This window comes from Oncorhynchus tshawytscha, unplaced genomic scaffold (genome assembly GCF_018296145.1).
Source record: "Oncorhynchus tshawytscha isolate Ot180627B unplaced genomic scaffold, Otsh_v2.0 Un_contig_82_pilon_pilon, whole genome shotgun sequence".
Classification (NCBI taxonomy): Eukaryota; Metazoa; Chordata; class Actinopteri; order Salmoniformes; family Salmonidae; genus Oncorhynchus; species Oncorhynchus tshawytscha.
The window spans coordinates 84467-96140 of NW_024608987.1; the positions used below are offsets into that span (position 1 = coordinate 84467).

Genomic DNA, 11674 nt, shown 5'->3' on the forward strand with positions numbered 1-11674 from the left:
TCTGTCTCGTGCCCTGTATTGACTACAAAGCCATCTGCCCATGTCCTGTAATGACTACAACATCATCTGTCCTGTAATGACTACAACATCATCTGTCTATGTCCTGTAATGACTACAACACCATCTGCCCATGTCCTGTAATGACTACAACATCATCTGTCCTGTAATGACTACAACATCATCTGTCTATGTCCTGTAATGACTACAACACCATCTGCCCATGTCCTGTAATGACTACAACACCATCTGCCCATGTCCTGTAATGACTACAACACCATCTGCCCATGTCATGTAATGACTACAGCCTCATCTTAACATCTCTTATTTTCTCTTGTCATTACAGGTGAGATGGACGTGGATCTCCCCCCTCCTCCCACCCCACTCCCCCTTCCACCCCCTCATCCCACCGGGGTCTCCCTCTACCCTGGACAATGTCTCACCAACATCCCTAACCCACTCCCCCTGCCTCCCAACCCTCCCTCACCCCGACTCACTCAGACTCCCCCAAATTCATCCCATTGTCAGCCTCTCGTCCTCCTCCCACTTCCTCTCCTTCTTCTCCTCTCCCCATCACCCCAAAATCATCCGTTCATTCACCCACTGCCACCACCTCCACCCCATCTCCCTCTACCTCTACCCCATCCACCTCTCCTGCCCCCCGCCGTTGGGGCTTTGCGGACCCCTCCACCTCTCTAGCCTCCTCGTCCTCTCCTGCCCCCCGACGTCGGGGCTTTGCTGATCTGGCTAAACGTGTGTTGATGCAGGAAAGACTGAAGAAAGCTGAGCTGGAGGAGGCTGAAGCGGGTGAGGAAGGTAAGGAAGGAAGGAAGGAGGGGGGAGAGAGAGAGACAGAGGGGGGGGAAGGAAGGAAGGAAGGAGGAGGGGAGAGAGAGAGGGGGAGGAAGGAAGGAAGGAAGGAGAGAGAGAGAGGGGGAGGAGAGAGAGAGAGAGAGAGAGAGAGAGTATGAAGGAGGGAGAGAAGGAAGGTATGAAGGAGGGAGAGAGAGAAGGTATGAAGGAGGGAGAGAGAGAGAGGCACAGAGGGGGAGGAAGGAAGGTAGGAAAGAGGTAGAGAGAGACAGAGGGGGGAGGAAGGAAGGTATGAAGGAGGGAGAGAGAGAGAGAGAGACAGAGGGGTAGGAAGGAAGGAAGGAAGGAGGGGGAGAGAGAGAGAGACAGACAGACAGACAGACAGAGGGGGAGGAAGGAAGGTAGGAAGGAGGTGGAGAGAGAGAGACAGACAGACAGAGGGGGAGGAAGGAAGGAGGGGGAGAGAGAGAGAGACAGAGGGGGAGGGGAAGGAAGGAAGGAAGGAAGGAAGGAGGGAGAGAGAGAGACAGACAAACAGACAGACAGACAGAGGGGGGAGGAAGAAAGGTAGGAAGGAGGGGGAGAGAGAGAGACAGACAGACAGAGGGGGGGGAGGAAGGAAGGAGGGAGAGAGAGACAGACAGACAGACAGACAGAGAGGGGGAGGAAGGAAGGTAGGAAGGAGGTGGAGAGAGAGAGACAGACAGAGGGGGAGAAAGGAAGGTAGGAAGGAGGACAGAGACAGACAGACAGACAGACAGACAGACAGACAGACAGACGGGGGAGGTAGGAAGTTAGGAAGGAGGGGGAGAGAGAGACAGACAGAGGGGGGAGGAAGGAAGGAAGGAGGGAGAGAGAGAGACAGACAGACAGAGGGGGGAGGTAGGAAGTATCCTGTCGTTCAGACTTGGACATAGAGCTAGCTATGAAAGCTATGAAAGCTATGAAGCTAGCTAAGTCTCTGAAATCATCCATCGTGGGTCTATCTACCAAACAGCATGCATGATGGGAGTTTATGTCAAATTGAGAGCTGTCCTCCACCCTGATTGGCTGTTGCCTCGCTGAAATTTACAAAAATGCTCAACTCTGCTCGCAAGTTCTCCGTTAAGTCGCTGTGTGTCTCCTAGTGTCTCATCCTTCCATTGGAAATGATTGGTTGCAGGTAGTCTGGGAGGAAGTCACCATAGGTATTGAGATGCAGCCGAGGGGAGGAGGGGAGGAAGCTTAGCGGTTAACCAAAAGGTTGCTGGTTCAATTCCCTCGAGCCGACTAGGTGAAAAATTGTCCAATGTGCCCTTGAGCAAGGCACTTAAACCTAATTGCTCCTGTAATTGCTCTTGATTACAGATTAAATGACTCAAATCTGACATTTAAAAGGTAGAGGTTATTGAGATGCAGCCGAGAGGAGGAAGCCACTAGAGGGAGAGGAGGAAGCCACTAGAGGGAGAGGAGGAAGCCACTAGAGGTTATTGGAGATGCAGCCGAGAGGACGAAGCCACTAGAGGTTACTGAGATGCAGCCGAGAGGACGAAGCCACTAGAGGTTATTGGAGATGCAGCCGAGAGGAGGAAGCCACTAGAGGTTATTGGAGATGCAGCCGAGAGGAGGAAGCCACTAGAGGTTATTGGAGATGCAGCCCGCTGTCTCCTTGGCCAGGTCTGATTGATGTCTGAGCAGGGGGAAACACCCTGGGTGACGTGGGGACATGTTTTCTCTCCCAGGTCCTTAAAGATAGTCCCCTGACCCACACATCGTTATTTAAGCCTGGCTTAAACCGCGTGACGTTCAGAAACTGTTATGACATGTTACGTCAAACTACGTCATGGGTATGACAATCTTATGTAGGCTGTATATATGGTGTATATATATATGGTGTAGTGACGTGATGAATGAAGGTGTTTCAAAGCTAAAGGCAGGAAGGTGCGTGGCAACATTCTTACAGGTGAAGACAAGTGTGTTATATATATACAGCTGGGTGGGAGTGATAGTGGCACTACGAAGTCCACTTGTATATTGTACTGAACGACGTGGGCATGAAAGTGAACCAGGGGCCGTTGATGTGAAAGACAAAACACCCTACGCATCTCGTCCGTGAGGGTTAACCCACTCGGTTGGAATTGTAATGTGCCTCGTTTAGCGAGAATTGCCACAATAGAGCCCCAGAGTGCAGGTGTCATAATACCCATAAAACCTAGCGGTCAAAAAGGGGAAATGGAAACAGATCAAATAAGGGCTGTGTTTCGTGAAGGCTTTCCCCCTGACGTTATGATAACCATCTCAATCTCTCTCCGACAGGGGGACTTTTATCAGTGCATTTGGTTCAGGTGGATCCAGTGTAATATCAGTGTATTATCAGTGTAGTAGAAGTGTAGTGTCAGTGTGTTATCAGTCTATTATCAGTGTAATATCAGTGTAATATCAGTGTAGTACCAGTGTAGTGTCAGTGTATTGTCAGTGTATTGTCAGTGTAGTGGCAGTGTATTGTCAGTGTAGTTTCAGTGTAGTATCAGTGTAGTACCAGTGTAGTGTCAGTGTATTATCAGTGTAGTACCAGTGTAGTGTCAGTGTATTGTCAGTGTAGTATCAGTGTATTATCAGTGTAGAATCAGTGTAGTATAAGTGTGTTGTCAGTGTATTGTCAGTGTATTGTCAGTGTAGTATCAGTGTATTATCAGTATAGTACCAGGTGGTAGCTGTCAACAACAGTCTCTAAGGTATAGTACCAGGTGGTAGCTGTCTACAACAGTCTCTAAGGTATAGTACCAGGTGGTAGCTGTCTACAACAGTCTCTAAGGTACAGGGTATAGTACCAGGTGGTAGCTGACTACAACAGTCTCTAAGGTACAGGGTATAGTACCAGGTGGTAGCTGTCTACAACAGTCTCTAAGGTATAGTACCAGGTGGTAGCTGTCTATAACAGTCTCTAAGGTACAGGGTAGAGTACCAGGTGGTAGCTGACTACAACAGTCTCTAAGGTACAGGGTATAGTACCAGGTGGTAGCTGTCTACAACAGTCTCTAAGGTACAGGGTAGAGTACCAGGTGGTAGCTGTCTACAACAGTCTCTAAGGTATAGTACCAGGTGGTAGCTGTCTATAACAGTCTCTAAGGTATAGTACCAGGTGGTAGCTGTCTACAACAGTCTCTAAGGTACAGGGTACAGTACCAGGTGGTAGCTGTCTACAACAGTCTCTAAGGTACAGTACCAGGTGGTAGCTGTCTATAACAGTCTCTAAGGTATAGTACCAGGTGGTAGCTGACTACAACAGTCTCTAAGGTACAGGGTACAGTACCAGGTGGTAGCTGTCTACAACAGTCTCTAAGGTACAGTACCAGGTGGTAGCTGTCTATAACAGTCTCTAAGGTATAGTACCAGGTGGTAGCTGTCTACAACAGTCTCTAAGGTACAGGGTACAGTACCAGGTGGTAGCTGTCTACAACAGTCTCTAAGGTACAGTACCAGGTGGCATCTGTCTACAACAGTCTCTAAGGTATAGTACCAGGTGGTAGCTGACTACAACAGTCTCTAAGGTACAGTACCAGGTGGTAGCTGTCTATAACAGTCTCTAAGGTATAGTACCAGGTGGTAGCTGACTACAACAGTCTCTAAGGTACAGGGTACAGTACCAGGTGGTAGCTGTCTACAACAGTCTCTAAGGTACAGTACCAGGTGGTAGCTGTCTATAACAGTCTCTAAGGTATAGTACCAGGTGGTAGCTGTCTACAACAGTCTCTAAGGTACAGGGTACAGTACCAGGTGGTAGCTGTCTACAACAGTCTCTAAGGTACAGTACCAGGTGGCATCTGTCTACAACAGTCTCTAAGGTATAGTACCAGGTGGTAGCTGACTACAACAGTCTCTAAGGTACAGGGTATAGTACCAGGTGGTAGCTGTCTATAACAGTCTCTAAGGTATAGTACCAGGTGGTAGCTGTCTACAACAGTCTCTAAGGTACAGGGTACAGTACCAGGTGGTAGCTGTCTACAACAGTCTCTAAGGTACAGTACCAGGTGGTAGCTGTCTATAACACTGACAACACAGAGCAAAACATCCTTACAGTTCATCAACTCAAAATAATACTTTCATTAATCTTAATACTTTTATTAATCTTCTCCCCTCTCCTCTATCTCTCCTCTCCTCTATCTCTCCTCCTTCCTCTCCTTTCTCTCTCCTTTCTCTCTCCTCTCCTCTGTCTCTCCTCTCCTCTGTCTCTCCTCTCCTCTGTCTCTCCTCTCTCCTCTGTCTCTCCTCTCTCCTCTGTTTCTCCTCTCCTCTGTCTCTCCTCTCTCCTCTGTCTCTCCTCTCTCCTCTGTTTCTCCTCTCCTCTGTCTCTCCTCTCTCCTCTGTCTCTCTCTCTCTCCTCTGTCTCTCCTCTCTCCTCTGTCTCTCCTCTCTCCTCTGTCTCTCCTCTCTCCTCTGTCTCTCCTCTCTCCTCTGTCTCTCCTCTCTCCTCTGTTTCTCCTCTCCTTTCTCTCTCCTCTCCTCTGTCTCTCCTCTCCTCTGTCTCTCCTCTCCTCTGTCTCTCCTCTCTCCTCTGTCTCTCCTCTCTCCTCTGTTTCTCCTCTCTCCTCTGTCTCTCCTCTCTCCTCTGTCTCTCCTCTCCTCTGTCTCTCCTCTCCTCTGTCTCTCCTCTCCTCTGTCTCTCCTCTCTCCTCTGTCTCTCCTCTCTCCTCTGTTTCTCCTCTCCTCTGTCTCCTCTCTCTCTCTCTCCTCTGTCTCTCCTCTCTCCTCTGTTTCTCCTCTCCTTTGTCTCTCCTCTTGTCTCCTCCGCTACAGATGAGGATCCTGAGGAGGACTTGTCGTTTGAGGAGATGGAGGAGAAGGCCACGTCTGGAGATGCCAGAGCACAGACCAGTGTGAGTGAACACACGCAGTGATGTTTTAATGCTCGCTGGTTGTCTGATCATGACTGCGTCTATTCTCAGCCTTCTGGAATATTCAGAGCCCGTGCTCTGAATGTAACACACACACACACACACACCCTCACACACACACACATACATTCACACACCCTCACACACACCAGTGGAAGATGATCTGAGTAGCAGCCTCGGTTCTAAAAGGGTAAATTCCTGAGTGCTGGGTTCTAGTTAGTGAGACCGTCTGCCCTGGCCAGCGCTCAAATCATACAAATTCCCCACTGCGACAGTGTCCCACATATACATACAGACAGGCATGCAGTTTTTGGAAGGGAGAGAGGGAGAGAGAGAGGGAGAGAGGGATGTTGAGCAGTGAAAGTTAAGATTGGATAATGTCTTTCACTTGATCCGTCTCTAGGCATGCTGGGTAATGTAGGAAGAAGTCTGGGTAGTTCTGACTGGGTTTCTGTAGGCATGCTAGGTATTAGGAAGCCCCTACCTGGGGATGGCTCCAGTTTTAGGTGTATTACGGTAACTAACATGTCTGTAGAGATTGCTCCAGTTTTAGGTGTATTACGGTAACTAACATGTCTGTAGAGATTGCTCCAGTTTTAGGTGTATTACGGTAACTAACATGTCTGTAGAGATAGCTCCAGTTTTAGGTGTATTACGGTAACTAACATGTCTGTAGGGTTGGCTCCAGTTTTAGGGGTATTACGGTAACTAACATGTCTGTAGGGTTGGCTCCAGTTTTAGGTGTATTACGGTAACTAACATGTCTGTAGGGTTGGCTCCAGTTTTAGGTGTATTACGGTAACTAACATGTCTGTAGGGTTGGCTCCAGTTTTAGGTGTATTACGGTAACTAACATGTCTGTAGAGATAGCTCCAGTTTTAGGTGTATTACGGTAACTAACATGTCTCCTCCTTTAGCTGGGCAGATACTACCTGGGGTTGGCTGAGGAGAAGGAGGCGGAGCTTACGCAACCGCCTGGCAGTTGATTGGCTGGTGCAGGCCGCTAAGCAGGGACGGAAGAGTGCAGCCCGTCTTCTACAGCGCTGCTGGATCCAGAGGACAGGTAGAGGAGGACAGAAATACCACCCTGTAGTTAACTGGTTACCCACGTCCTGAATACCACCCTGTAGTTCACTGGTTACCCACGTCCTGAATACCACCCTGTAGTTCACTGGTTACCCACGTCCTGAATACCACCCTGTAGTTCACTGGTTACCCACGTCCTGAATACCACCCTGTAGTTACCCACGTCCTGACTACCACCCTGTGGTTACCCACGTCCTGAATACCACCCTGTAGTTCACTGGTTACCCACGTCCTGAATACCACCCTGTAGTTCACTGGTTACCCACGTCCTGAAAACCACCCTGTAGTTCACTGGTTACCCACATCATGAATACCACCCTGTAGTTACCCATGCCCTGAATACCACCCTGTAGTTACCCACGTCCTGACTACCACCCTGTGGTTACCCACGTCCTGAATACCACCCTGTAGTTCACTGGTTACCCACGTCCTGAAAACCACCCTGTAGTTCACTGGTTACCCACGTCCTGAATACCACCCTGTGGTTACCCACGTCCCGGATACCACTCTGTGGTTACCCACGTCCTCAATACCACCCTGTAGTTCACTGGTTACCCACGTCCTGAATACCACCCTGTGGTTACCCACGTCCTGGATACCACCCTGTAGTTCACTGGTTACCCACGTCCTGAATACCTCCCTGTAGTTCACTGGTTACCCACGTCCTGAATACCACCCTGTGGTTACCACGTCCTGAATACCACCCTGTAGTTCACTGGTTACCCACGTCCTGAATACCACCCTGTAGTTAACTGGTTACCCATGTCCTGAATACCACCCTGTAGTTAACTGGTTACCCATGTCCTGAATACCACCCTGTAGTTCACTGGTTACCCACGTCCTGAATACCACCCTGTAGTTCACTGGTTACCCACGTCCTGAATACCACCCTGTAGTTCACTGGTTACCCACGTCCTGAAAACCACCCTGTAGTTCACTGGTTACCCACGTCCTGAATACCACCCTGTAGTTAACTGGTTACCCACGTCCTGAATACCACCCTGTAGTTACCCACGCCCTGAATACCACCCTGTAGTTACCCACGTCCTGACTACCACCCTGTGGTTACCCACGTCCTGAATACCACCCTGTAGTTCACTGGTTACCCACGTCCTGAAAACCACCCTGTAGTTCACTGGTTACCCACGTCCTGAATACCACCCTGTAGTTAACTGGTTACCCACGTCCTGAATACCACCCTGTAGTTACCCACGCCCTGAATACCACCCTGTAGTTACCCACGTCCTGACTACCACCCTGTGGTTACCCACGTCCTGAATACCACCCTGTAGTTCACTGGTTACCCACGTCCTGAAAACCACCCTGTAGTTCACTGGTTACCCACGTCCTGAATACCACCCTGTGGTTACCCACGTCCCGGATACCACCCTGTGGTTACCCACGTCCTCAATACCACCCTGTAGTTACACATGTCCTCAAAACCACCCTGTTGTTACCCACGTCCTTAATATCACCCTGTGGTTACCCACGTCCTGAATATCACCCTGTGGTTACCCACGTCCTGAATATCACCCTGTGTTTACCCACGTCCTGAATACCACCCTGTAGTTACCCACGTCCTGAATACCATTGTGTAGTTCACTGGTTACCCACGTCCTGAATACCACCCTGTGCAGTTCACTGGTTACCCACGTCCTGTGTGTGTGTGTGTGTGTGTGTGTGTGTGTGTGTGTGAACCTCCCAGGTATCGGTGAGGATAATGAGGAGGAGGTGCGTCGTCTGTCGACAGAGAGCAGGTTTGAGCAGACGGTTCGGAAGGCGGCCATGATGATGTTCAGGAAGCTGAACCCGACAGGAAGGAGAAGATGGCGGTGTCTGAGATGATGGAGAACGTTGGACAGGTCAACGCTGCGCACGGTACGACACACACACCTGGATGTACACACACACACCTGGATGAACACACACACACACCTGAAACACACACACACCTGGGTGTACACACACACACCTGAAAACACACACACACCTGGATGAAACAAACACACCTGAACACACACACACCTGAAAACACACACACCTGGAAACACACACCTGGAAACACACACACACCTGAAAACACACTGGAAACACACACCTGAAACACACACACACACCTGAAATACACACACACACACCTTGAAACACACACACACACACCTGAAACACACACACACATTTGATACACATACACACACACACACACACACCTGGATACACACACCTGGATACACACACACACACACACACTGGACACACCTGGATACACACACACACACCTGGATACACACGCACACACACACACACACCTGGATACACACACACACACACACACACACCTGGATACACACACACACACACACACACACCTGGATACACACGCACACACACACACACACACCTGGATACACACGCACACTAGGCTGCATTCAAAACACATGTTGTATGCCGGTCCCAAAAATATTATTAAAACATCCCACTATGTTTTCCAGAACGTTCTGTGTTGCACCTTTAAGTGTAAGTGACTCTGTAATGCCGGCCAACAGGTGGCGCCACCACGGACCAAACCCAGAAAGTCCTGGAGAACATGGTCACTGAGAGAGTAAGTGTGTGGGTGTTTGTTCTCAAGGAGAGAGAGAAGTGAAGATTTAATGACTCATCTCTACCTCTTCATCTCTCTCTGTCTCTCTCTCCCCTCTACCCTCTACCTCTCTCTCCCCTCTACCCTCTACCCCTCTCTCTCTCCACTCTACCCCCTTCTCTCTCCCCCTCTACCCCCAAAAATATCTCCACTTACATCCCACTCTGTTTTCTACCCCGTTCTCTCTGACTCTGTAATGCCGGCCAACAGGTGGGCGCCACCCCCCCTACCCCTCTCTCTCCCCCTCTACCTCTCTCCTCCAACCCAGAAAGTCCTGGAGAACATGGTCACTCTCTCCCCTCTCTCTCTCCCCCTCCCTCTTTAATGACCCATCTCTACCCCCTCTCTCTGTCCTCTCTCCCCACTCTACCCCCTCTCTCTCTCCTCTACCCCCCTCTCTCTCTCCCCCTACCCCTCTCCCTCTCCCTCTACCCCCTCTCTCCCTCTACCCCCTCTCTCTCTCTCCCCTCTACCCCCTCTTTCCCCTCTACCCCCTACTCTCTCTTTCCCCTCTACCCTCTCTCTCCCCCCCTCTTCTCTCTCTCTCTCTCTCTCCCCCTCTTCTCCCTCTCTCTATATAGCTGGTCAGTTTGTTGACTTGGATGACTTTGTAGAGATCACTAAGAGGTATACCCAGGGCATGGCCCCCAGCACCGGCTCTACCCAGAGCAAGGGCCCTGCACAAACCTCTGGAGGGAAGGTACAGCACTCACACACACACACACACACATACACACACACACACTCACACAGAGTGAGTCAGAGCACAACAGGCCTCTGGAGAGAAACTTACATCTGGTCAGCATCCTAAATGACCCTACATCTAGTCAGCATCCTAAATGACACTACATCTAGTCAGCATCCTAATGACACTACATCTAGTCAGTATCCTAAATGACACTACATCTAGTCAGCATCCTAAATGAACCTACATCTAGTCAGCATCCTAAATGACACTACATCTAGTCAGCATCCTAAATGACACTACATCTAGTCAGCATCCTAAATGAATCTACATCTAGTCAGCATCCTAAATGAATCTACATCTAGTCAGCATCCTAAATGAATCTACATCTAGTCAGCATCCTAAATGAATCTACATCTAGTTAGCATCCTAAATGACACTACATCTAGTCAGCATCCTAAATGACACTACATCTAGTCAGCATCCTAATGACACTACATCTAGTCAGTATCCTAAATGACACTACATCTAGTCAGCATCCTAAATGAATCTACATCTAGTCAGCATCCTAAATGACCCTACATCTAGTCAGCATCCTAAATGACACTACATCTAGTCAGCATCCTAAATGACATCTAGTACATCTAGTCAGCATCCTAAATGAATCTACATCTAGTCAGCATCCTAAATGAATCTACATCTAGTCAGCATCCTAAATGAGTCTACATCTAGTCAGCATCCTAAATGAATCTACATCTAGTCAGCATCCTAAATGACACTACATCTAGTCAGCATCCTAAATGACACTACATCTAGTCAGCATCCTAAATGACACTACATCTAGTCAGCATCCTAAATGAATCTACATCTAGTCAGCATCCTAAATGAATCTACATCTAGTCAGCATCCTAAATGACACTACATCTAGTCAGCATCCTAAATGAATCTACATCTAGTCAGCATCCTAAATGACTCTACATCTAGTCAGCATCCTAAATGACACTACATCTAGTCAGCATCCTAAATGACACTACATCTAGTCAGCATCCTAAATTAATCTACAGCTGGTCAGCATCCTAAATGACACTACATCTAGTCAGCATCCTAAATGACACTACATCTAGTCAGCATCCTAAATGAAACTACATCTAGTCAGCATCCTAAATGAATCTACATCTAGTCAGCATCCTAAATGAATCTACATCTAGTCAGCATCCTAAATGACACTACATCTAGTCAGCATCCTAAATGACACTACATCTAGTCAGCATCCTAAATGACACTACATCTAGTCAGCATCCTAAATGACTCTACATCTAGTCAGCATCCTAAATGAATCTACATCTAGTCAGCATCCTAAATGACACTACATCTGGTCAGCATCCTAATGACACTACATCTAGTCAGCATCCTAAATGACACTACATCTAGTCAGCATCCTAAATGACACTACATCTGGTCAGCATCCTAAATGACACTACATCTGGTCAGCATCCTATATGACACTACAGCTGGTCAGCATCCTATATGACACTACAGCTGGTCAGCATCCTATATGACACTACAGCTGGTCAGCAT

At 48.6% G+C, this 11674-nt stretch overlaps 2 long non-coding RNA genes across 2 annotated transcripts; both read left to right on the top strand.

The window, feature by feature from the left end:
• The first annotated feature begins 418 nt into the window (after nucleotides 1-418).
• Nucleotides 419-6650, top strand: LOC121844087. The gene is made up of 3 exons (XR_006081839.1): nucleotides 419-813; nucleotides 5587-5666; nucleotides 6602-6650. It is a non-coding gene; the product is annotated as an uncharacterized LOC121844087 (long non-coding RNA).
• A 10-nt stretch (nucleotides 6651-6660) lies between these two features.
• On the top strand, nucleotides 6661-9367 carry LOC121844088. Its single transcript, XR_006081840.1, has 3 exons — nucleotides 6661-6747; nucleotides 8476-8648; nucleotides 9317-9367. It is a non-coding gene; the product is annotated as an uncharacterized LOC121844088 (long non-coding RNA).
• Nucleotides 9368-11674: the final 2307 nt, after the last annotated feature.